The sequence below is a fragment of the Nanorana parkeri genome, unplaced genomic scaffold (genome assembly GCF_000935625.1).
Source record: "Nanorana parkeri isolate BGI_ZX_2015 unplaced genomic scaffold, ASM93562v1 scaffold845, whole genome shotgun sequence".
NCBI lineage: Eukaryota > Metazoa > Chordata > Amphibia > Anura > Dicroglossidae > Nanorana > Nanorana parkeri.
Window position 1 is genome coordinate 483891 of NW_017307113.1, and position 23150 is coordinate 507040.

General features: G+C 43.7%; 1 protein-coding gene and 1 long non-coding RNA gene across 2 annotated transcripts in view; one reads left to right on the forward strand and one right to left on the reverse strand.

Annotated features, from left to right (window-relative positions):
* The window catches only part of CACNA1B (calcium voltage-gated channel subunit alpha1 B), a 221697-nt gene that overhangs the window by 68633 nt on the left and 129914 nt on the right, over positions 1 to 23150 (forward strand). The window lies entirely within an intron of this gene.
* LOC108794389 lies at positions 254 to 21459 on the reverse strand. Its single transcript, XR_001941707.1, has 3 exons — positions 21448 to 21459; positions 18157 to 18158; positions 254 to 353 (listed from the first exon to the last, which is right to left on the reverse strand). It is a non-coding gene; the product is annotated as an uncharacterized LOC108794389 (long non-coding RNA).

Below are 23150 nucleotides of genomic sequence, written 5' to 3' on the forward strand. Positions count from 1 at the left end.
TGATTGAGTTAGAATAACAGACGGGAAGCTTTAAAAGGAGGGTGGTGCTTGAAATCATTATTCTTCCTCTGTTAACCATGTCTGAATGAGACATGCACTATTTTTCTGGTCTGGTCTGGAATGGATTGCGCGGTGCGAACAGAGGCCAGAAATAGCATAGGGATACATTAGGATGCATTTTGAGTCCGGAAACAATCTGTTCTGGAGATGATCTAGATGTGGTGTGAATGGGCCCTCCAGGAAAAACATCAGGGACAGACTGATATTATGCAAAAGGTACAGTGATTGGACTGCTGAGGACTGGGGTAAAGTCATTTTCTCTGATGAATCCTTTTTCCGATTGTTTGGGTCATCTGAACGCTTTTTTCTCCTCAGTATACACTCAGGAGGGAAACGGGTTTGACACACATGATAAAACTCCCAGTTTAACTCAAAATATACCCCAGTGGTTTACGGAAACCAGAATACAACAAAGACTTAAAATGCTCAATGCAAACAAAGCAGTGGGTCCGGATAACACCGGAGAAGAAAAGGTGAGCGCTACCATCAGTCTGGTGTCATGCCAACAGTAAAGCATGCTGAGACCATTCATGTGTGGGATTGCTTCTTAGCCAAGGGAGTGGGCTCACTCACACTTCTGCCTGAGAACACAGCCATGAATGCAGAATGGTACAAAAACATCCTTCAAGAGCAACTTCTCCCAACCATTCAAGAACAGCTTGGTGATGAAAAAATGCCTTTTCCAGCATGATGGAGCACCTTTCCATAAGGCAAAACTGATAACTAAGTGGCTCGAGGAACAAAACATCGAAATTTTGGGTCGATGGCCAGGAAACTCCACCAGACCCTAATCCCATTTAAAACTTGAGGTCAATCCTCAAGAGGTGGGTGAACAAAAACCCCCCACAAATTCTGATAAACTCCAAACATTGATTATGCAAGAATGGGCTGCCATCAGACAGGATGTGGCCCAGAAGTTGACTGACAGCATGCCAGGGCGAACTGCATAGGTCTTCAATAAGAAGGGTCAACACTGTAAATATTGACTCTTTGCATAAACTTAATGTAATTGTCAATAAAAGCCTTTGACACTTATGAAATGCTTGTAATTATACTTCAGTATACCAGAGTAACATCTGACAAGAAGATCTTAAAACATTGAAGCAGCAGACTTTGTGAAAATTAATATTTGTGTCATTCTCAAAACTTTTGGCCAGGACTGTGTACGGTACTTCCATGTTGAGTGCATCCTAGGTAATGCACACATTTAAAACTAACATTTATTAGCTCTTACAGAGATCGCCATACTACCCCTGACATCTGCTTTTCTCTCCAGAAGGACAGCACCATCTTTGTTAACACGTAATACAGGGCCAGCATCTTTTTCCTGATTCTGGCTCAGAGGTGACACAGTCATGTAAATACTATGAGTCCATGTGAGAGTGCTAATACACAACCCTTATCTGTGTGTTCCCGCCCCCTTTTATGACATCACATTGATTGACAGTACAAAGTAAAAGAGGTTACTTTTCTCCAGTATTGTTCAGTCCTATATAGATACGATGAGAAGGAAGGGAGAGCATGCAAAGGAACATTGCACCATACTAGTCTTTAGTAGAATACATTTGGTGCAATAGTTTAAGACGTGGTATTTTTAAGGTACAAACTTAGCCATGCTGGAAAATTAATTCCTCATAATCAATTAAAAAGAAACATAATTTGTCGCACTTGCAAAAATAACGATGCCATAAAAATGAACCACAACATAATCCTTATCCTTAAGAAAGAACTCCAAGTTGTAGAGAAAGTAATCCTTGCAGTGGGGCTTCCCCCGCACTGCAAGGGTTAACTGCTCTTTTTTCTTTAGGGGCTCAAATTAAGAAGATATACTCACCTGATCCTCGGTGACAGGATGTGGCAGTGACCGCTCACCTCTCTCCTCTTCCTCTTTGGATGTGGAATGTCTGCTCCTTCCTCAAGTCTAATGCAGGTGAATGAACTGCATAAGATGTGATGACATCAGCGGAGGGGAAGAGGCTATGGGGATCGGTGTAGGAGCCAGGCAGGATCGAGGATTGGGTGAGTATTTCTTCTTTATTTCTAAATCTCCTGAAACAACAGTCACACAGACTTATATCTCACACACTGCAGATACATGGCAATATGGCTGTAGACACAGGAGTGCCTAGGCACACTCTCACATCTGGAAGTGCACTGCTATTTTTAAGGAGGAATTCCAGACAAGAGGTATGTTTTTCAGGGTACAGCTCTGGTGCAATTACCATTTCTAGGTGTTTCCTATAGCAAATCTTCACTTATTAAGTGTAGGTCCACTTTAACCCTGAACTTAACCAATCTCAAGCAAGATTTACAAGAATAAATACACCAATGCAAAGGTTAGTAACATCCTTAGGGTTAACATACACATAGAAGTCTCCTTTTCACATATTACCCTATTTTAAAAACATTGTTGTTTAAAGAGCTCAATAGCTGAAGAAGTGAGAGCAGTGACCTCTCCCTATTCCATGCACACTGAGAAATTCATGAGAAACAAATTGCCTGTAAGGAGATAACTGCTGCTGTGCTGTCTCTTTAGCTACCCCATTGTGGGAATCCTCTGTCACGTATTAATATTTGTTTGTAAAACAAAGTTTGTCTATAGATATATAGAGCCAATAACACATTTGCAGCAGCTATGCCTTTAACAATAAGAATGAATAAAAAAATGAGAAATCCATATGCACACTTTTTGTTCCGTACAATCAGAGGTTTTCCTGGGCTTCCCTGCTATAATTATTCCTAATCTTAGTTTTTGGATGTGTCCATTAGCAAGGGATGCGCAGAACATTTTTTTTTCTTTTAGAATCACTTTTAATTAAACCTATCCCATTGACTTAGCAGAAGCTGCACACTCCTGGGAGTCACGACACGTAGCATGCACGACATTTGGAATAATAGTTACCTTGTATGCACCTTGCGAGTATGTGATTGTGTAATTTCAATTTTTAGTATGTTGTTACCAATACGTGCAGCATTAACAAAATGTAAAATTTGGCAACATAGTGTCCTTATTTCTGTCTGCTTGAACCTTTCGTAAATGTTATACGGCCCTCTTCTATATGCAGAACTGTCAGTTGAGTTTCCACCTGTCCATTTTTATTATATCCCATCTCTGGGCAATTTCTTTAGTTTTTTTAATGGCATTGATTAGTTAGAGAGGCATGATGGGAGGAAGGTATGTGTGGTAGGCAGGATGCTGGAGACGGGCTCTAAAGGAGTTCTAAAATCACAGCATATGCTGTTCTGTTATAACATCAGCATTGTAAGAGGAATACAGACTAGAGTTGTTTTTAATAATGCAATCAAAGCTTAGTTTAAAAAAATCCCTTTTATGTAGTGAGTGCTGCCTTCTGTCTGTCTATCACTTCTAATAACTTCCTGGGTTCCCAGTGTGCTTTGCATCTCTTTCCCTGCTGCTTGATGCGATGTAATCTTGATTTCTCAAGACGGCATATCCCATCATGCATTGCTTTCACCAAGCAATGATAATGTTACATATTAACAAGGCTGAGGCCAGGTTCACAGCTGGGCAATGCATGACCACACGGTCACGGAATCGCACACCACCGCTGATCGCTCTGGTGGTGCCATTATTTTTTAATTACACTCCAGTCGTACCAGGCAGATTGCGCAGTTTCCCACCGCGTTTCCACTTTCCACCCGTGCAATCGTGCATGATCACGATTGAAAAAAACACGCATTGCCGTGTGGATGTAACCACATTGAAATCAATGGGGCCGCGCGGCAACCACTGTGTGCAACCGCACACGAACGCAGGTCCCGGGATCGCTCAAATATGCACCAGCCCTGAGAGAAACTCTGTCAGTGCATTGAGGAAGTACATCCTATGGACATCCTCAATAAGTAAGTTTACAGACGTCTAAATCAATATGGTTATTAGGAGTGGGATGGCACTTAAGGAAATACAACATACAAATACATATTTATTTTTAGTTTTTGACCATAGATACCCTTCAAGTTAAAACCCCAGATTGAAAGTGTACCTTTCATTTTGGCTAGAGTAGCGAATGGTTCAAACCCCTGTTAGTATCTCTTTTGCTATATGTGTCCCTTAGGAGAGCTGTTCCTTCACTTTCTTCCTGGAGACATACTGTATCAGGAAGTGATTTCAAATCTCTCTCAAGGTGGCCATACACTGTACAACCATCGCAAGACCTTAGATAGGAAATGTCCTCTTAGACAGTTGTCACAGGCACAAGATTTCCTTTCACCTTTTTTTTTTTGCAGTGGCGAGTGTAAAATGTGTTTTTTCTTTTACTGTCTGTCCTGGAGCAATGGACACCAGAAGAGGTAGAGAAGATGAATTTTCCCAGCAGGGACATAGACATCAATAAAAGGCTAAATTATGTTCTAACCTTTCCATCCTCCATCCAGAACTAAAAAAAAGATTTGGCTAGTGGTAGACTTTAAGCATTTTTATAATCCCTCTGCCTGCCGGAATAGCTTTTCTTTAAGGTTCTTTTACGTCATGTGCAACCATCCTTGGACCTTTTCGTTGATGAGTCAAAGTTAGTAATGCCAGGTTGGTAAAAATAGTGATGTTACATAACAAATGGGTTAAAAGGGATGCTAAAGCACAAAGCAATGTACCTAGAGTGTGGAAGTGCACCATCACAGAAAGAAATCTGAAAACATACTTAAAATGAACCTGTCAAAAACCCATGTTATACACTTTAAACTCATCTTATACAGTATGTGTATTTCAGCTGTGTATTTAGCAGTTTTCCTGGAATTCAAATTGTAAATGTGTATGTGAACCTAAGATCCAAAACTGCACAGGCAACTCTGCAGTGTCACAGCCTATGTTTTTCCCCCTTCATTTATAATCTTCTATTGATCCAGCCAGTTACTTCCACTTTAAGGGGGACACAACTCACTGTTTTGGTTTTCAGAGGAAGGGAAACATAGGTATTTATGCATAATATTTTTTATTTTGTTTTATTTTACAAAACCTGGTCTTCTATTTGCCTATGCATGTACCTCACTTACATGCATTTTCCATGCTAGAGTTCACTTGTATTGTAGTATTCAACTTTAAAATGTGTTTCAATAATTAATCCACATCAAACAAATATACAATGCCCAGCAAAGTATTTATTTAAATGTTTCCCCAAATACTTCCATCATCATTTTTCTGGCTCCAGCTTTCTCAGCCCAGCTTTCCTGAACTTCCTGTTTAGTGCACGATCACAAGGGACAGAGTAATCTCCAGTATCTGTCCATCTTCTAGCTTGTAGAAGGCAGGAGGAATTAGGAGGAGGGGAGTGGTTTGCCTTGCTGTGCCTCTGTGTTTGTGCAGACACACACAGCTTACTAGCACACACAAGGGTGGCTCCATAGGACCCCGCAAGGGCAAGGAGCCACCCTGAAGCAGGATATCAGGACCAGTGCTCAGAAGATCAGCTTCTTCTCCAGGAAACTAAAACTTTTAAAGATCAAGGAGGAACATCCATTGGAAGTTATTTAATCAGCATTTGAAAAAAAATGTAAAACCTTTTGACTTTACTATCACTTTAAGAAAAGAAGTTCCATTTCATTCGCTATATTAGACCCTCCAGCTAGTGAGGAACTGCATGTTCTACAGGCCCGTTTGCAGTTGCTCACCGGGTACAGGCTTGTAGTTCCTCTGCAAACACACCAAGTGGCAGTGACCAGAGAGAGGACATGGGGTTCTCCCACAGAGCTCTCAAGTCTGTAGCCTGGAAACCATCCCTGTTTCTTAATACTAAATACATTAATAATGCAGTATAGAAAACCTGGTCACCTCACTCTAACAGTGCAGCCATGCGTAAGCACAATATCCAAGCATGATTTGCGAGTTTCATTAAAGGTTCTTTGTCTGAATTATATTAAAAGTCAGGATTGCATGGGAGAGAGGTTAAGGGCTACAATGAACTGCACGCCATACCAAAATTCAGCCTCGTTCTGTGAAAAGCCTAATCAGGCTACAAGTGGGTGTAGTCCTGTGAGTGATCTAAAGAGCTGATTGGCTACAAGCTGGTGTAGTCCTGAAATATTCAGATAATCCATTTTGCTGCAGGTCTAGTCCCATAATTATTCCTATAATATGATTGATTACAGGCCATCTTAATGGAAACCTTATCCTGAGAACATATGTAGGCAGCTAATGCTGCTAATGTTGAACTATTTTGAAAATGCTAGTTGCCTGACTATTAATTTATTTGACAGGCTTTAGTACTTTCTGAGTGACAGACATTATTATCATTATTATTGCTATTCAGGATTTATATATAGCGCCACTAACAGTTTGCACAGCGCTTAACACCATTTGTGGAGACAGTACAATTACAATACAATACAAAAGGATTAGAAGCAGGGGCGTAACTAGAAATCACAGGGCCCCATAGCAAAATTGTGTATGGGGCCCCGTGATTGCTAGTTATGCCACTTGCAGAGCCCCAGCGGAGAGTGACCCTGCAGAGCCCACCATAGACTCTCTATAGTGGGCTCTGCACGGTCTGAGATCTCTTACCTGTCAGCGCCTCTGTGGTCGCCGGGCCCCGACTCCTGTTCCGTCCCCGGGCCCCACCTCCTCTGCTATCGACGGGCCCCGCCTTCTCTTACAACACTGGCCCCACCTGCTCTTAGGTCGCTGGCCAGTGATGTAAGAGGAGGCGGGCCCCGCCTCCTCCATTCCGAACACCGCCCTCATCTGCCGCAGCGGATGCAGGAGGTTTTGAGAGTAGCGAAAAGGATAGTTTAGGTGATATTTTGAAACGAGGTTGGTGATATACAGTAGTTTGGGACAGAGTTGTAGTTGGCTCTGTATGTTGATGTTTGTATTTTGAATTATATGCATTGCGCTATTGGAAACCAATGGAGGGATTGGCAGAGAGGGGTGGCGGCCACTGATCGGTTGGTGAGGTGGATGGGTCTGAAAGCAGCATTCATGATAGTGAAAGATGCAAAAAGAGTGCAGATAAGGAGGTCTGGCTACTAATTCCTACTACGTTCCTTTGACTACTACCTGCATGCTAGTTCCTGGTCAGTGAATATTGAGACCAAAGATAGCCTGGTAAATAGCATGATTAGCCAGCATCAGCACTGACATCTTTAAGGTTGACACAGTAGATTTTTTTCCTGCTGTAGTAGAACAAGGCCAGGTGCCTTGCTCTGTTCTTGTCACAGACTTACTCGGCGTGTCCCCGCGCTCCAGCGAAGGGTCGTCTCGTGCGTGACGTCACGGCGGCTCCTCCCACGGGGTGCGGCTACCAGGGTAAAAGGTCAGCTGGTTCGTCGCTTGGCGTTCTCTCGTTGTGGAGAGTCGAGTGATGAACAGAGAACCCACAGGCTGCCCGTGGATTATCAACACAGATTACTGCCCAGAACCACTAACTGGCGAATTGAGACTGCTACCCCGCTGTGAGCCCAGATCATTTCAGAGCACACAACCGCAAGTATTCTGGAAGTCTTTGCAAAACTTGCTGAACCTGCTACATGTTTTAGTGCTTGCTTGCATGTTGCTTATGTGTTGCTATCTCACACACACACCCAGTAAGCGTTCCCAGCTGTTCCGGATTGCATCTCCTTCAGTTGGCTATACCTGCTAAGAGACGTAGGACTGACACAACCTCTAAAACTGCCATATTAACCCATGAAGGGTTGTGATAGTGCTAAAGTCTGTTGGCTGCTGATGAGTCTAATATTGGAGAGGATTAGATCTGTCCACATATTGCCCCCATGCTTGCTACCTGCTGATAAAACTGCATAGTGGTGCATCTAATTGTCTGTTGCTGAATAACCTGCCATTTACCTCCCCATTGGCTCTGCCTACATATCCTATATATGCATTTGCTCTGTTTGCTAGAGATTAACCCTTAGCTACTCTTATTGCTTGTCTCCCCATTTGATACTCCGCACGCTGGTACAGCACATGTATAGCTTGCCGCATATGAGTGTGGGGTAAGGGGTACTACCTTTATATCATCCTAGCCTATTCATCACTCCAGCCTAACAGGAAGTATATGATGAGTGCGGTCTCCCTCTAGCAGTTAATGTAACTGGGAGTCGCTCACTGAACTTCCTTATCCAACAAAGACCCCATCGGTTCCGCAGCTGTGATCCAGTTAGATACTTAGCACTGGTCCAGCCTTGACAGTTCTTAGTATCTGCCTTCAAAGGTCATGCATATACCTGATACTTCTGGATATGGGGCTCATGGTACAGTCTTCACAGTTCACACCCTCCTTGAACATGGCCCTCGGTGCCTCAGCAGCCAGTCGCCAGTGTAGAGGTGCTATCACATGGTGAGCAGGGTGCTTGCTCAACCCTGTGCAACTTTTCAACATTATAGGCCATTCTGGGGCTTCCCCAACATTTTTTGACAGTGGGGGAGCCAGACAGAGCTAAAAAAATGATCTTGTGGTGCAGGCTTTGTTATTTATTTAGGGAATGGTTAAAGTATACCTGTACCCAGACTATGGAACAAAATCTTGGTGTTCTGCAGATCCAGGCTGTGTCCCAGAGCCAAGCACAGGGACACTTGTTCCAGCACTAGGCTCCCTGCTCTGTGCAGAAACTGTGAGCGGAGTGATCTCCAGCCTGACTGTCCCGGCAGAAAGGGAGAAGCATAGAGAGAAAACAGGGGCAACCATGCCCTTTAAGCCACGCTCACTATTTAGCACAAGTTCCAAATTTGAAAGGTATGTGGACTGTCAAGTATTTACATATTCTTAACAAGCAGTAAAAAAACAAAACAAAAAAACAAGCCCTCACTGACTTTTGTAGCTGCAGGTACTGTGGAGTAATTAATTCTCAAATATTACAACAGAGACTCTAAGGGCCCATTCATACCAAAGTGCAGTGCACTGCAATGCCCACGTTTATGTGCATTGAGGCATGCGCTGCAATGCACTTCAAGGGCTGCATTTTTTCAAAGCTAAGCACACAGCACAGAACAATGTTCTGCAGTGCATTGTAGCATTGTTGCAGAGCACATTATTTAGGTGAACAGGCCCTAAAGTTGGTTTTATAAAGGTTTACAGCATATGCCCTTTGTTCACATTTGAAGGCTGGCAGTCCACCAAGTCTCTGCTGCAAAGGGAGCAGCAATTTCAGTGCCTCTTGTGAAATTCAAAGACGAATTTCTTCATTGTGCCTGCAGCTTCAAAGCTCAGTGAGAGTTTGTTTTAAAGCTAATAAATGAATGGCCATACATTGTAAAGTCTGGCTGGTACTTCTGCTCATGGGAGTGACAATATGTTGCATCCTGATCCAAGGCCATTCATCTGTCCCTGTACAGATGTAAATGCTCACATGTGCAGGTATAACTGTACAGCCAGAGTCTGTCATTGATTTGTACAGACTTCTGCCTGCGGCTATATGCAACACCTGTCACTCCCGGAAGCAAAAGTATCAGCCTGTTTTTATGGAGTACGACCATTCATACATGTGTGAATGAGCCCTAAGGCTCTTGAAAAACCCCTATGTTGACAGGCTCTCTTCAGTTTGCTTTCAGCATTCTATCCAGAACAGACACATACATAACATGAAGGAAAGAAAAAAAACAATTACATTTTCCCACCCAAAGTAAATTAACGTTAATGAAACCTCATTTTTGCTGTGGGTTAATAATGAACAGAGGTCATTGTGAAATGATGGCAGTCATGTTATTGCATGTCTGTTATTGTGGTGCCATGGGTCATCCTTCATCTCATCAGCTGTCGAGTTACTAGATGTAGAATTGGATATCCTGGGGCGTTACAGTGCGACCGCGCATCTCGCAGATGAGAAATAGACACCCAGTGTAAGTTCCTTGCTGAAAGGTCGCTGGAAGGTGCAAATATTCTTCTCCTCTCCCCTAATAAGTGATGATTTTCTGCCTGGGTCACTAGTGGCAGTTACAACATCGTCACAAATTCACAGTCATACAGCTGGTGCTGCAAAATGTAATTGGCAGCTTCTGCTGTACTGCTCCTAATGTTTATAGTGTGAAAACAAATTTATTAATGGTCTTGAGATGGCTATATGCTGTTCGGAGGTCGTCAACATTTTTCTTCAGGTTGCAATTTCTCATACACGGTACCATTGCCCGTTCTTCTGCCTGGACTACTAGTGGATATCACCGCAATGGTTATGCCCACCATTTGCACCCATCAGCTTGCACAGACAGCACTCCTACTGTATGGCTGATTTGAACGTTTTGCTAGTGTATGGCAGGTGAATTTAATTCTTTTGTTTCCATCAGTGAGTGTATTCGTTTGATAATTTCACCCAAAGAAATCATAATAGCCTAAATACTCCAGCAAACTATAGCAATGTACACATTGCTTATTGACCCTATTATAGATTTTGGAACTGAAAGGGGCACTGCTATGGGGGTCCATGATATGTAGTTACACCCTTGTGCACTTAGGGAGCGCAAACCATGCAGGGATTCAGTTTGTCATCCTCTCCATTTTGTGGGTGACCTGGGAAATTCTGTTGCTTACGAGTTTTTAATGCAGGAAAGGAATTCCCACACATGTCCACGGTGGGCTAAATACATGCATAGGAAATTTGAATCTGATTGCTATGCCAAGCATGCTTGTCTCATCAGTTTAAAACTGTAAAAAATAAAACAAAAGCAATGCATATTATTTCATGGAAGTTGCTCATATAGCATTTGATACCTAACTCTATATTAAGGCCTTTGGGGGTCAGGGTGTCTATAGTGTATGTCTACCTTGTTTTGTTTTGTGAAATGTCTTTTGTTCAGTTGGAACCCCTCTATTTCTTATTTGTGGTATCCATGACACATACTTTCAATGCACCGGGATCCATATTATGATAATTCTGATCATGTAACAACAGACAATGTGTCTGTGTGCTCAGGCCATTTCTTATATTGCACACTATGTTCACTCATGCATGTCTCTAAAGTTCTGATTGTCTTTCTGATATATTGAAGCCCAAAGGGGCATTCTCCAAGGTAAGTTACATGTGCACGAAATTAACTTATCAAAGGTAAATGTCTTCCCTTTTGCTGTAGAGGTGAATTAATTGGCTTTATTAGGTATACTGCCATTCTTGGTGACACCACAGAAGTACATCTTATAGCAAGGGCAGTTTTGGTGACTACTGTAAAAAATAGAAACAGGCAACTAAAATGCCTGCCTGCCTGCCTGCCTGCCTATAATCCTTCTCATTACTCACTGATATAATAATTTCTCATGACTTTTATTTTTGCCAATAATAAAAAGTATGCTTATCTTTCAAGTGCTAGAGCAGCAATAAACATTTCTTCTACTATTGTGGCATGGTTCGCATAGTTGTTAGGATTGTGCACTATGGAGGAACTACCAGTGATGTCATTAGTTAAAAGAGATCTATGAAGTGTTTTTCCCCATAGTTGTCTTTAGGGTCACGGGAGGGCATATACTAACCTCCTCACGTGACCCAAAGCTATTGCCCGCGATATACTGAGAGCGCTGCAGCCAGGACAGATCCCGACAATACTGTTGATATCCACCATGCTGCGTGAGTGACAGCTGGCTCTGCCTATCTATAGGCAGAGCCAGCTGTGCCCTCCCTCTTCCCCGTTCGTTCCTCCACTCAGCGCTGGAGGGGAGGGGGGAATCCCTGCGGAGAGCGGTGACTGACAATCACCGCTCACTGCAGGGAGACGTTCAGGAAGTGAGCGGATCAGCGGCATGTTTCTGCTCACTTCCCGATCAATAGAGCCGACCTGTGACAGCTTCTTTGTCACAGGTCGGCTCTAACTATGAGGATGAGTGGAAATCACTCACCTCATAGATCTCCTTTAAGAGCTGTGGACTTCTAGGTGACATGGCTTTATGACTTATGAATTTTTGTGACTTTATTGAATGCTTGCCATGCTGTTTGTGAAGCTCCTTTTCCCTCCCACATGCCAAAAAAGTACCAGTCATTTAGCTTTGGGGCAGCTTGGTCCCACAGTGTGTGTGTGTGAAACTTTAGTGGGGACATTAGATTGTAAGCTCCTTTGAAGACAAGCAGTGAAGGGAATGCTTTGCTGTAGCTTGCACAGCACTGTGAAGTATATCGGCGATATATAAATGCAGGAAATATATATTTTAATAAGCATGTTTGCGTGATATATAAAACACAGAAGGAAGTTTCAACAACATTCATTGTTGTTATAAACAGTCTTTGTGGTTTATCTCTCTCTTGATACTAATTGTATGGAGCAAATGTTCCCATTTTGATACACACAGTCCATTTGGCATCTCCTCAGGGGGCCAGCGACCTGTAGATGGCTTCCCGATGGGGGATAAGACTGTGCTCTGTACCTCTCAAAGGGGTCGTCCATCTTGTCATGCTGTCCTATGTTGCCTACATAGTACCAAATGTTTAAAAATAATTTTCTGGAACACTTGCGGCCGGAGCTAGTGTGGGGCTTGATTTTATTTTAGAGATGCTGCAACCCTTTTAAAGAAGATCTCTGCTGAGAGTAACACAAATTTTCCAACAAACAACATATTGTCTCTGGAAAAAACAGTTACAGTTTATGGTGTCCCTATCACTGGAACAGTTATATACATGTAGAAGGATTCCAATTAATCACAATCTTTGTTCAAGTAGTATTAAACTCTCAAACTTTTTTTCAAATATGAATCCAGATCAGACAAGTATACATTGCCCAGCAAAGTATTTCTTTAAATTCTTGCCCATGCGCTTACAGTAATCAAGTTTCCAAATGGCTGGCTCCAACTCTCTCAGCTCTGCTTCCCTGAACTTCCTGTCCAGTACAAGATCACATGGAAAGAGCAGTCTCCAGCAGCTCTCCATCTACTATCTTTGAGAAGAGAGGGGGAGTGGGGAGCAGGAAGAAGGGGAGTGTCTTGCTTTGCTGTGCCCTTGTGTTTGTGAAGACACACACAGCTTACACACAAGGGTGGCTCCATAGGACCCTGCAAGGGAAAGGAGCCACCCTCAGGGCCCATTCACACTATCCTGTGCGTTCATTGTACAATCCCGTGCCATGATCAACAAGCATCATTCATTGTAAGAGATGTATTAAGCATTTGAAATAGTTTAAAAACCTATAGACTTTAATATCATTTAAATTATATATCTCGCATGGCCAGGCTGCTGTGAACAAAGCAAGTAGAGTCCTGTCTTGTATTAAAAAGGGAATGTACTGCAGGGACAAGTCTATAATTTTGCCGCTTTAGAGATCACTGGTTCGGCCTCATCTGGAGTATGCGGTCCAGTTTTGGTCACCAGTACTCAGAAAAGATGTCCTTGAACTGGAAAAAGTCCAGCGGAGGGCAACCAAACTCATTAAGGGTATGGAGGACCTGAGCTATGAAACAAGGTTGCTAAAATTAAATATGTTTTCTTTGGAAGTAAGAAGATTAAGGGGGGGCATGATTTTCTTGTATAAAATGTTCAATGGTGACAGCAACATTATTAACAAACTCTTTAGGGTTAACCCCATAACAAAGACTAGAGGCAACCACCAAAAATTGGTGAAGAAAAAATTCCAGCACACGGGCCGCAAGGGTTACTTCTCAGTTAGAGTGGTTAGGGTCTGGAACTCACTTCCACAGGCAGTGATTTCAGCTAAGAGTGTGGAATCGTTCAAGAAACTCTTGGACGATTTCCTTGGAGACCATAACATGCAGGGGTACAGGTACTCCTATGAGCAAAATCACGCTAAGAGCAAAATTACGCATGGACTCATACACACGCACACACCAGCTCAACCATAAATGTATACACGCAATAGTTTGGACTTGATGGACTTGTGTCTTTATTCAACCTCAAATACTATGTAACTATGTAATATCTAAAACTTTTTGGATAAAGTAGGGAATGGCTAGAACCCCTGTGAAGATTCCCCCTCACTTTCTGTTGTACCTCCAATGCAACTGGTGAGGTGAACTGGTAAAGGGGTCCTCTGCATTTTATCAAAATTCATGGCTGTCTTAGCCCCATGATTAGCACCTCTTTACAAGGTTACTAACTGAGCAGACAATTTGCTGGATTCCAAAAATGTACTTTCCATGAATTGGCTTAGTCTGGTTCTTGTCCTCATTTCGGTAATTCATTCTAAGGCCTCATTCACACAGCGTACACTCGGGCCATACATGTCCGTGCGCGTGCACACCTGTATCGGGCTGTTCCCAGGAGGGACAGGTGCTGCATGTAGCAGCCTGTTCTTCCCTATGGGAGTACACGACTGTACGCACACCCAAACTGCACATCTGTGCAGGTCTGGGTGTCCATACTCAGACGCAGACAGGATGAATCCTATCTGCGTATAAGCGCAGACACCCGGACCGGTAAGCATGTGCAATTCGGGTGTGCGTACGGTTGTGTACTCCCATAGGGAAAAACAGGCTGCTGCATGCAATCACATGCAGCTCCTTTCCCTTCCAGGAACGGCCCTATACGGGTGTGCACGCCACCCGAGTTTATGCTGTGTGAATGAGGCCTAAAGAGCTCTGTCCCAAAGGCAGAGGAATTATTCAATTTGTAGTTAAAGCACAGATGGAAGGCCAGAGTTGCCCAACCCTTCTCCATACAATTACCCTTAACTCCTCCTCCAGCAGCTATTTAAAAGGTTATGCTTGCAGGGGAGGGGTGGAGGAGCCGGGCCAGCACAGACAGTAATTATTCACCCCATCAAGAGAAGAGGGATGTGACATATAACCTTTAGGTCCCATAAGCTGAAATATTAAAGCTTATTTTGATGCCCCCTAAAGCGTATTTCCAATTGAGGAGATTTCCCTTCATTTCCTGTCCCAGAGACACACAAAAAAAGGATGTCTATCCAAAGTAAGGCAAGTCTCCTCTTCGACAGGGGATTTTTTCTCGCCCCCATTAGAAAAAAAATCCCCTCACTTCCTGTTTCTGTGACCACTGTAAAATGTTGGATTTCCCATCTATTTCTGTCTCTATGGCAATAGCTGCCTGTACAAATAGAAAGAGGCGTATGCCCAGCGGGAATATAGACCACAATATACACATGACAGTGATGGCAACCCTTCCCCAAAATATTTTGGCAATAGATACATTGAGATTCGGTTCACCTTATCAGCAGTAGGTTTGCTGCTAAGCAAGCCATTTGTAATCTTGTCACAGAGTTTTGCAACAGAGAGAAAGTGTGATGTAACTGAGGCTACTATGGTACCCTTGGGGAAGTGCGTACATTGTGTGTGTGTATGTGTGTCTGACGACATGCGTATATATGAAACGCCACAGCTGAGTCCTATCACGAACCTCGTCCCCAGGGACAGAAGAGCTCTGGGAATCCTAGACGTACTAATCTCTTCATAACATCAACTTAGTCATGTCCGCTGCAAGGTGACTCAAACTGCAAAGACCACAATGCTTTTTTCTATAATCCTGTCTGTGTCGTGTCATCTGTGAGCCGGCAGGGGGAAATCAGAGTAATGTTATGAAGTATAGTTTAATAAAACAGAAGAAATACAAACAAAGATAGAGGGAGATTAAAATCAAGCTAGCATCAGATATACCGACACTGGAGCAGACCAAAACCGGAGCAGTTGCCCAGGGCAACTAATCAGCTTCTCTCTTCAGTTTGGTCAGTTAGGATTTGAAAATGAAAGAGAGATGCTGATTGGTTGCCATGCACAGCTGCTCCAGATTTTGTCTGTTCCAGTTTTGATAAATTACCTTTAAAATATGTTTCATAAGTGTATGCACAGTAACAGGGTTATTTACAATAAGGTGAAGAGTTTGGGGAAGGCAGGAGAAGTGAACAAGCTAGGACAACATAGCTGAACTGGAAAGTGAACTGAATTGGAGTTTTTTTTCCAAATCAGCTATGTTGTCCTAGACTGTTCACTTCTCCTGCCTTCTCCAACCTCTTCACCCTTTTGTGAAAAACCCGGTAAGTAATACCGGTATGTAGGTGTAACACGTCCAGGTATTTATTACCTGTCACAGAGACCAAAGTGCTCCCCCTGACAAAGCATTAATCTGCTTTTCTCCCCAGAAGGACTGCGCCATTTATGTTCAGCCATCCTCCAAGGTCACCATCTACTTCCTGGACTGAGATGCTGGCACAGAAATTGATTAAGACCCCATTCACACTGAGCTACAAGCTTTTTCAGTGCTGATTTGAGCTGAGTGACTTTGAGCTACATTGAACTACAGTGCACATTTTGTCGTGCTTTGTAGCGCTTCTTTTGGCATTCTATTAAAGTCTATTGGAGCCAAATCGCTCCAAATCTGCCGAAAAATAGCTACGGCCAGATCCTTCGGCAGCTTCGTGAATAGACCCCTATATTTTTATTTAGATAACATAATAAAAACATTAAAATGTGCAAGATGTGTTTCACTTTTACTCCATTGTCTAATCTGGTTCTAGCTTAGAGTGACTCTGTCACTTGTCAAGAAAAATTGTAAAGTTTTTATCCTGCAAGAGAAGACACTGTATACTTACCTCTCTGGCAGATGGTGAGTCAAAACTAATCTGTGTTCAAGCCTGTGTCCCCCACCGCCCGCCATGGTTCCTTCTACTTGTCACTACTTCAGTTCGGAGTCATATAGTGAGGTTTGGGGGAGGAACCACTAGCTCAGTGGGCAATGCAAGCATTCAGTGTCATGGCTACACCTATTTTTATTTGTACTGTATAATAAAGATCCTATAATTTTTAATGAAGTCCTACTTGTGTCATGTCTCATGCAGTCCTAATTGTGTCTCATGCAGTCCTACTTGTAGTTCATGCCTCTCCTGCTCATGTTTCATGCAGTTCTACTAGGGTTGCCGCCTTTTCTTCAAGTGAAACCTGAACACTCTAGCGCACCGACCGGCAATTATTTGTTTTGGAGGGGGGGTGGGGGAGAATATAGAGGAGATAGCGGGGAGAGGGCAGCCAGGGGAGGGAGTAAGGAGACTGGCTATAGAAGACTACAAATGCAAGATAATATGAAGCTGCATACGCTGTGTTACGGGAGGGTGCCCTGATGTCTCTAGGTTCTCAGGTGGCCTGTGTGGGCTCTCAGGGGGACTTTGCAGGCTCTCAGGTGGGCTGTACAGACTCTCAGTTTGGCTTTTTGGACTCTCAGGTGGGCTATGCGGATTCTCAGGTGGGCTATGCGGGCTCTGAGGTGGGCTATGCAGGCTCTGAGGTGGGCTATGCAGGCTCTGAGGTGGGCTATGCGGACTGTCAGGTGGGCTATACGGTCTCTCAGGTGGCTACGTGGGCTCTCAGGTGACTATGTGGGCTCTCAGGTGGCTGCGTGGGGTCTCAGGTGGGCTATGCAGGCTTTGCTGTGGGGGATATGCGGTGTCCCCCCAGGGGTCCAGAGGCAGGCAGCCTGCGGCACACAGGAAGATAAAGCTTCAGGCAGATAAGGCTGCCTGAGGTCCCGCGCTTGTTGGGGACCTTGATAGCCGCATCTGTCAAAAAATTTAAAGTGCCAGCATCTGCACTTAGTGTCTTTTGTCCGGGTGTCAGCTGGCTGGAAACCACACAAGACTCAAAAACCGGACTGTCTGGGTGAATCCCAGACTGGTGGCAAACCTAAGTCCTACCCATGTCTCATGCAGCTTCTACTCTTGTGTTATGCAGTCCTAACTGTGTCTCATTTAGTCCTACTCTTGTCTCATGCAGCTCCTACTTAAACAAGAATACCCACAAGAGGTATACATTAAAAACACACATGTTCTTTATAGGCAACAGAGAAAGTCCTTCCTCCACAAACTTTCATACACAAGCCCATATTTCCTAGAGATTAATGTGCCAAAACCAACCCCATACTTTGCTGTGTCCTCACATCAATCACTGCAATGTGTGCAGCATAACGTTATTAAATAAATTCCACCTTGCATTGTCTATACGAACATTACTGCCTCCTGCATTAATTCCTGCAAAGTTAATCTGGTTAATTGCCCAATCGATCGGTCTCTCTGAGAAACAGCAGCCAGGAATCTGGTGGCCACTCAATGCGCAACAAGGTAAATATTGAAAGCATTCTCCTTGAAGGCTGAGGAGGTCCAGCTGCTAGGAAGGAATTCACTCGAATGTCAGTATTATTACTTTTATCTAAGTTCCAGCACCTTAAGGGCCTCTTTCAGTGCAGCACAGAGCCAATCCAGTGCACTACTGATCAGCACACCACTTTGCCTGGCTGTATCATTGATGTTCTCAGCCCACAACAGCCTCATTTTGTCATTGATGTTCTCAGCCCACAACAGCCTCATTTTGCGGCTTTCACAAAGGTCTTTTAGGAGAGGATAGAGCCACAGTCATGATTATCCTTTAGTACAGTGGTACACAACCATTGCTCACTTTCGCATCCCTTGGCAGCCCATTTCTATAAACGGTACCCCCCTTTCCCAAACAGTCAGGACTGTAGTGGGTAGAATAGAGGGAAGGGCTGATAGCGGCGCATAAAGTTGTACTGGAGTGCAGTAGTATTGCTAAGCTCCCATCTCTATCCGGTATGTGTGGCCTGCAGCCTGTGCTCCTTTCACTCACTCCTCAATTTGTGTGTCTCCTCCACTTCCTCCCATGCACTCTCACTCATTCATCTGTATGCATCTCTTCCTTTTCTATTGCACTCACTCCCACATCACTCTTCTACACCCTCATCTCGTCTTCTCTTTCTGGGATCATTCGGCTCAATTAGGTGTGGATTTCATGAGCACAGCATGATATTTCAACTCATTAGGGTAGCTGATAATAACAGAAGGAAACTCCATCCTTTCAACTGGTAATTAGGTTTGTGATGTTCTTGAGCTGGCACCAGCACCATAACAGCCAATGGCCACCTAGCCTGAATAAGGCTGCCATTTCTCCTTTTCCTGCCCACTGAGGGCTTCACTGCCTAGTGTCGCTTAGCAACCAAGTCACATTTGTTAACAGTACACTTTGTTCACACTACTGCCATTACTGAATTTTTTTAAGTGTACCCCTAAATGTCTTGGCATGTTCCCGCTAACGCTCAACTTAACCCATAAACCCAACTCAACTAAGCTCCAAACCTTAAAGTGACATTAAACCCTCAGATTGTTTAACATAAACCAATACTGTAATGTGTGCCTTACTGTTATCCATGGTTGTTTCCCTTCTCTTTGCTGCTCTTCCTTTTAAATCCTCATGTCTTCTCATGCTTGGGGAGAACTTCCCTTTTCAGCTCAGGACCTCTTCCTGTAGTGCTGGCTCAGGTTACAAGCCTATACAAATCTATACACAGACACCGTGTATCCATTCCTGAGACAAGGCAGTTTGCTGCAAAACAGAAGTTCTGCCCAGCATGAGAACAGATACAGATTTAAAAGGAAGAGCAGCAAAGAGAAGGGAAACTACCATGGATTACAGTAAGGCACACATTACAGTATTGTTTTATGTTAAAAAATCTGAGGGTTTAATGTCACTTTAACTCTCAAAGTAAGCCATCCCTTTAACCCAAGCCCTAACTTTACTTTTAACCATTCACTTTTACAGTAAATCATAATCTAATACTAATATAATGCAGTAGGAAAAAGCTGTTGAACCAATGTAAGGCATACTTATGTGTCCAGCTCTTCTTTGTGGTTGGTGTCACCACCAAGATTCTGCATGCATGCTGAATGGTGTCTCTGGTTTCTTCAGAGCACATGTAGCAGGGCAAGGACAATGCTACCTATCCTTTAAAATGGAAAACCCTTGAGGCTAAAACATTGAACTCTACTATAGCTACTGGTGTTGGAGCCTCTAGACCAGCCACCTGCACTCCCAGTGGTGGGTTAAGCCAACACAGAAGCCTTTTTTAGTGAGATTGGTAGCAGAGTCCAGTGTGAGTGGCGGAACCATGGTGGCTGCCCAAAGAGATGGCCTGCAAAATTGTAAGTGATAGCCTGCGTTGTGGACTACTGGTGACCTTAATGGACCATACTTATTCTGTGGAGGTTTGGGGATATTAATCTACACACTTATTGCAAAATAATCTTCTATACTTCTGTTATTCTACCATTCAACCCATTCGTGGCATTGCAATGGTCCTTAGTAAAGTTTCAGTTATTAGCAGCTCCATTTATTGCCTTCCCAACGTTACATCATCAACGTGGCTGCCTGCATTTGTTTCCATAATTCCCACACCCATAGAGGGTGCTTTTGGCTTACATTGGCTTACATTTTTTAGCTTTTGACCTGGAATAAGTATACAGAAGTTCTGGTTTGATTTTGACTTTACTGGCTGCATGCTTGTTCTTGGCCAATGACCAAGTATTGGGCATTGAGCAATCAGTAGGAAACATAGATCACCAGCATTCAGAGGAAGAAGTTCCAAATTTGGTGTTCATTTATTCAAACACATTGTCACATACCGTATATCACATAGCCAATGTTCGGGGCCGCACAGGGTCCCTTCATCAGGGCAACATAGTGACCTACAAGCACCGCCATTGTTATTGGTCTTAGATGCTGTAAGGAATGTAGGGGGGCATATGGGTATTGAGAAATGGCACCCCTCCCATACTTCCCTAATGATAGATTTCCTTTAAAGTGAACCTGTGCCCATTCTGAAGTTTCAAACTAAAACTGCTGCTTGAGAGCAGACACAACAAGATGCCCGCTGTTACCTTTATAACCCAGAAAGCCTTCTGTGCACCTCTCTGATTTAGTTTAATTTTGTTAATGGAGTCTGACTCCTTCTGACTTCTTGCCAGCTGCAATTACTCTGTCCAGTTAGACTGCCTCAGTGGCCAGCAAATGCATCCTCGTTGGACAGGTAAAATAACAGTTTGTGGAGCATAGCCATCAAATCAGCAACAGGCCCCAATAACAAAGTGAAAATAAATCAGAGGGGGGCACTGAAGAGACGTTATAAAAAGTAATATCAGACATCTTGTGTTGTCTGCTCTTGTGAAGGATTTTCAGATGTAAAAGTTTGAAATAAAGTAAGGTTCACTTTAGTTGTCTCATTTGTTACTCCTGACCTCTTCTATCCACTGACTTAAACACACACACACTGCTGGAAGATATCTGGCCCCTGCCTAACTTTCTTTCTGCGCTTGACGGATTGATTTCATATTGTGACTATTCCGTGAAGCATCCTCTTTTTTCAGCCTTCCATCTAAATCTTCCTTCAGCGCTTCAGCACAGATCACTGGGGAGGAAACTTATTGCACTGGGCCACCTCTGCAGCTTAATCATTCTTTTTTTTTTCCCTCTGTAATGCCAGCTACAGAGCAAAAATATACAATCAGAGCTTGAAGTGTACAATGTCAGTGGTCTGTGGAGACCTTACAATTTCCGGGTTTTCTACAGTCGTTTTATTGCTCCCAATAAAGAAGAGCGCTGCATGCAAATTAAAATATTTGTTCATTCATTAACCCTCACCCAGATTTTTGCGCTATTGTCTGGCAGTAAATAAAATCACAGTAATAAGATTAAAGGGAATATATGGTCTTCTATCTAAATAAACATATAAAGGTTTCACATGATTAGTATTGATTTGTACTAAGGTTATAACAATCTTGTTTCTTCCTGCAATATGTAATCAACATGTATATGGGGGCAGCCATATTTGATCATTACATATGCAGGGTCTGCTTCCTGCTTTTGCATGGTGAGTGCATGCTACTTCCCCTTCTATAATGTAAGTCTATGAGTTGACCATCTGATTGGAAACAATCAATTTTGGGGAAAAGAGTAATATGCCATTAATTACTCTCCTGTCTTAGGATCCGTTCACACCACATCCAGATCATGACCAGACCAGAACAGATTGTTTCCGGACCAAAAATGCATCCTAATGTATCCCTATGCTATTTCTGGCCTCTTTTCATACCGGTGCAGTCTGTTCCAGACCAGACTAGAAAAATACTGCATGTCTCATTTTGTCTTGTCTGGAACGCACTGGAAAGCATGGAAATGCATCAAAAATGCATACAAACGCACTGAACCCGCACCTAAAAACCCATTTTAAGCACACAAAAAAGCAAAAGAAAAACAGCTCTGGAACGTGGCAAAATTGCAGTAAAATTGTGGGGGAAAAAATGGCAAAAACACAAGCAAAGCGCAATCTGGTCCAGACAGGGGTGTAACTAGAAATCACAGGGCCCCATAGCAACATTTTGTATGGGGCCCTGTAATTTCTAGTTACGCCCACCTGATAACCCAAACAGCCCACTTGAGGATGACCCTGCAGGACCCACCATAGACTCGCTATGGTGGGCTCTGCAGGGACTCAGGTGGGCGGTCAAGCTCTCTTACCTGTCAGCCCCTATCATCTGTACACTTCCTTCTCCTCCATGGTTGCTGGTGAGCCCCGCCTCCTCCATCACTGGGTCCCACCTCCTCCATCGCTGGGCCCGCCTCCTCCATCGCTGCCGATGATGGGCCCAGCCACCTCCTCCGAAGCTGCTGGTTGTCACCGATTCAGCAACGGTTGTGAGAAGGAACGCGCCGCTGCATACATCACTGACAGGTTGTCAGTGATGTGAATAGCGGCCTGTTCCTCCTCACAGGCGCCAGTGACAGCCAGCAGCCTGAGATGCCATAGCGACCCAGGCGGCCCGCACGGCATCACAGGGATGTCCTGGCCGGGCCCCCCTGTGCCCCGTGCCCCATAGCGGCTGCTGGGTCGCTATGGCAATTGCTCCGCCACTGGGTACAGATATTGATGGAAAATGGTGTGAACCTGGCCATATGCTAAGATCTGAACACAGCTGGTCACATGGGCATTCTGGTGGACATCAAAGCACAGTAAGCCAGTCAGACACTGAGCATGAGCAAAGATCTTGCTGTTTGACAGGGATCATATATCCCAACACTGTGGCTGTGTTTTGGTGTCCCCAGCCGCAGCAAACTCGAGGCTGCTGATGAGTAATTTTATACAGTTCCTTATAGAAGTGTTAGTTAGAGAATAGCTGATTATGCTCTATTATTTTAACGTCTGTTGTACAAATGGGACATGGCGGCTTTGAACTGGACTGCTGCCTTGCCCCTTCAGAGCAAAACAAAAGGTTTACTTAACTGACTTCCTCCCCATCTGCACATATGCGCCTTCCATTTACTTTCCCCCCATTCTATTTGTCTGCTGGAAGCAAAGAGACATACCTGGTACTTCCAAATATAGAAGAGCATGTGACTCGCTCCCCTTTCTCTCCTATGACAGTGCAGCTT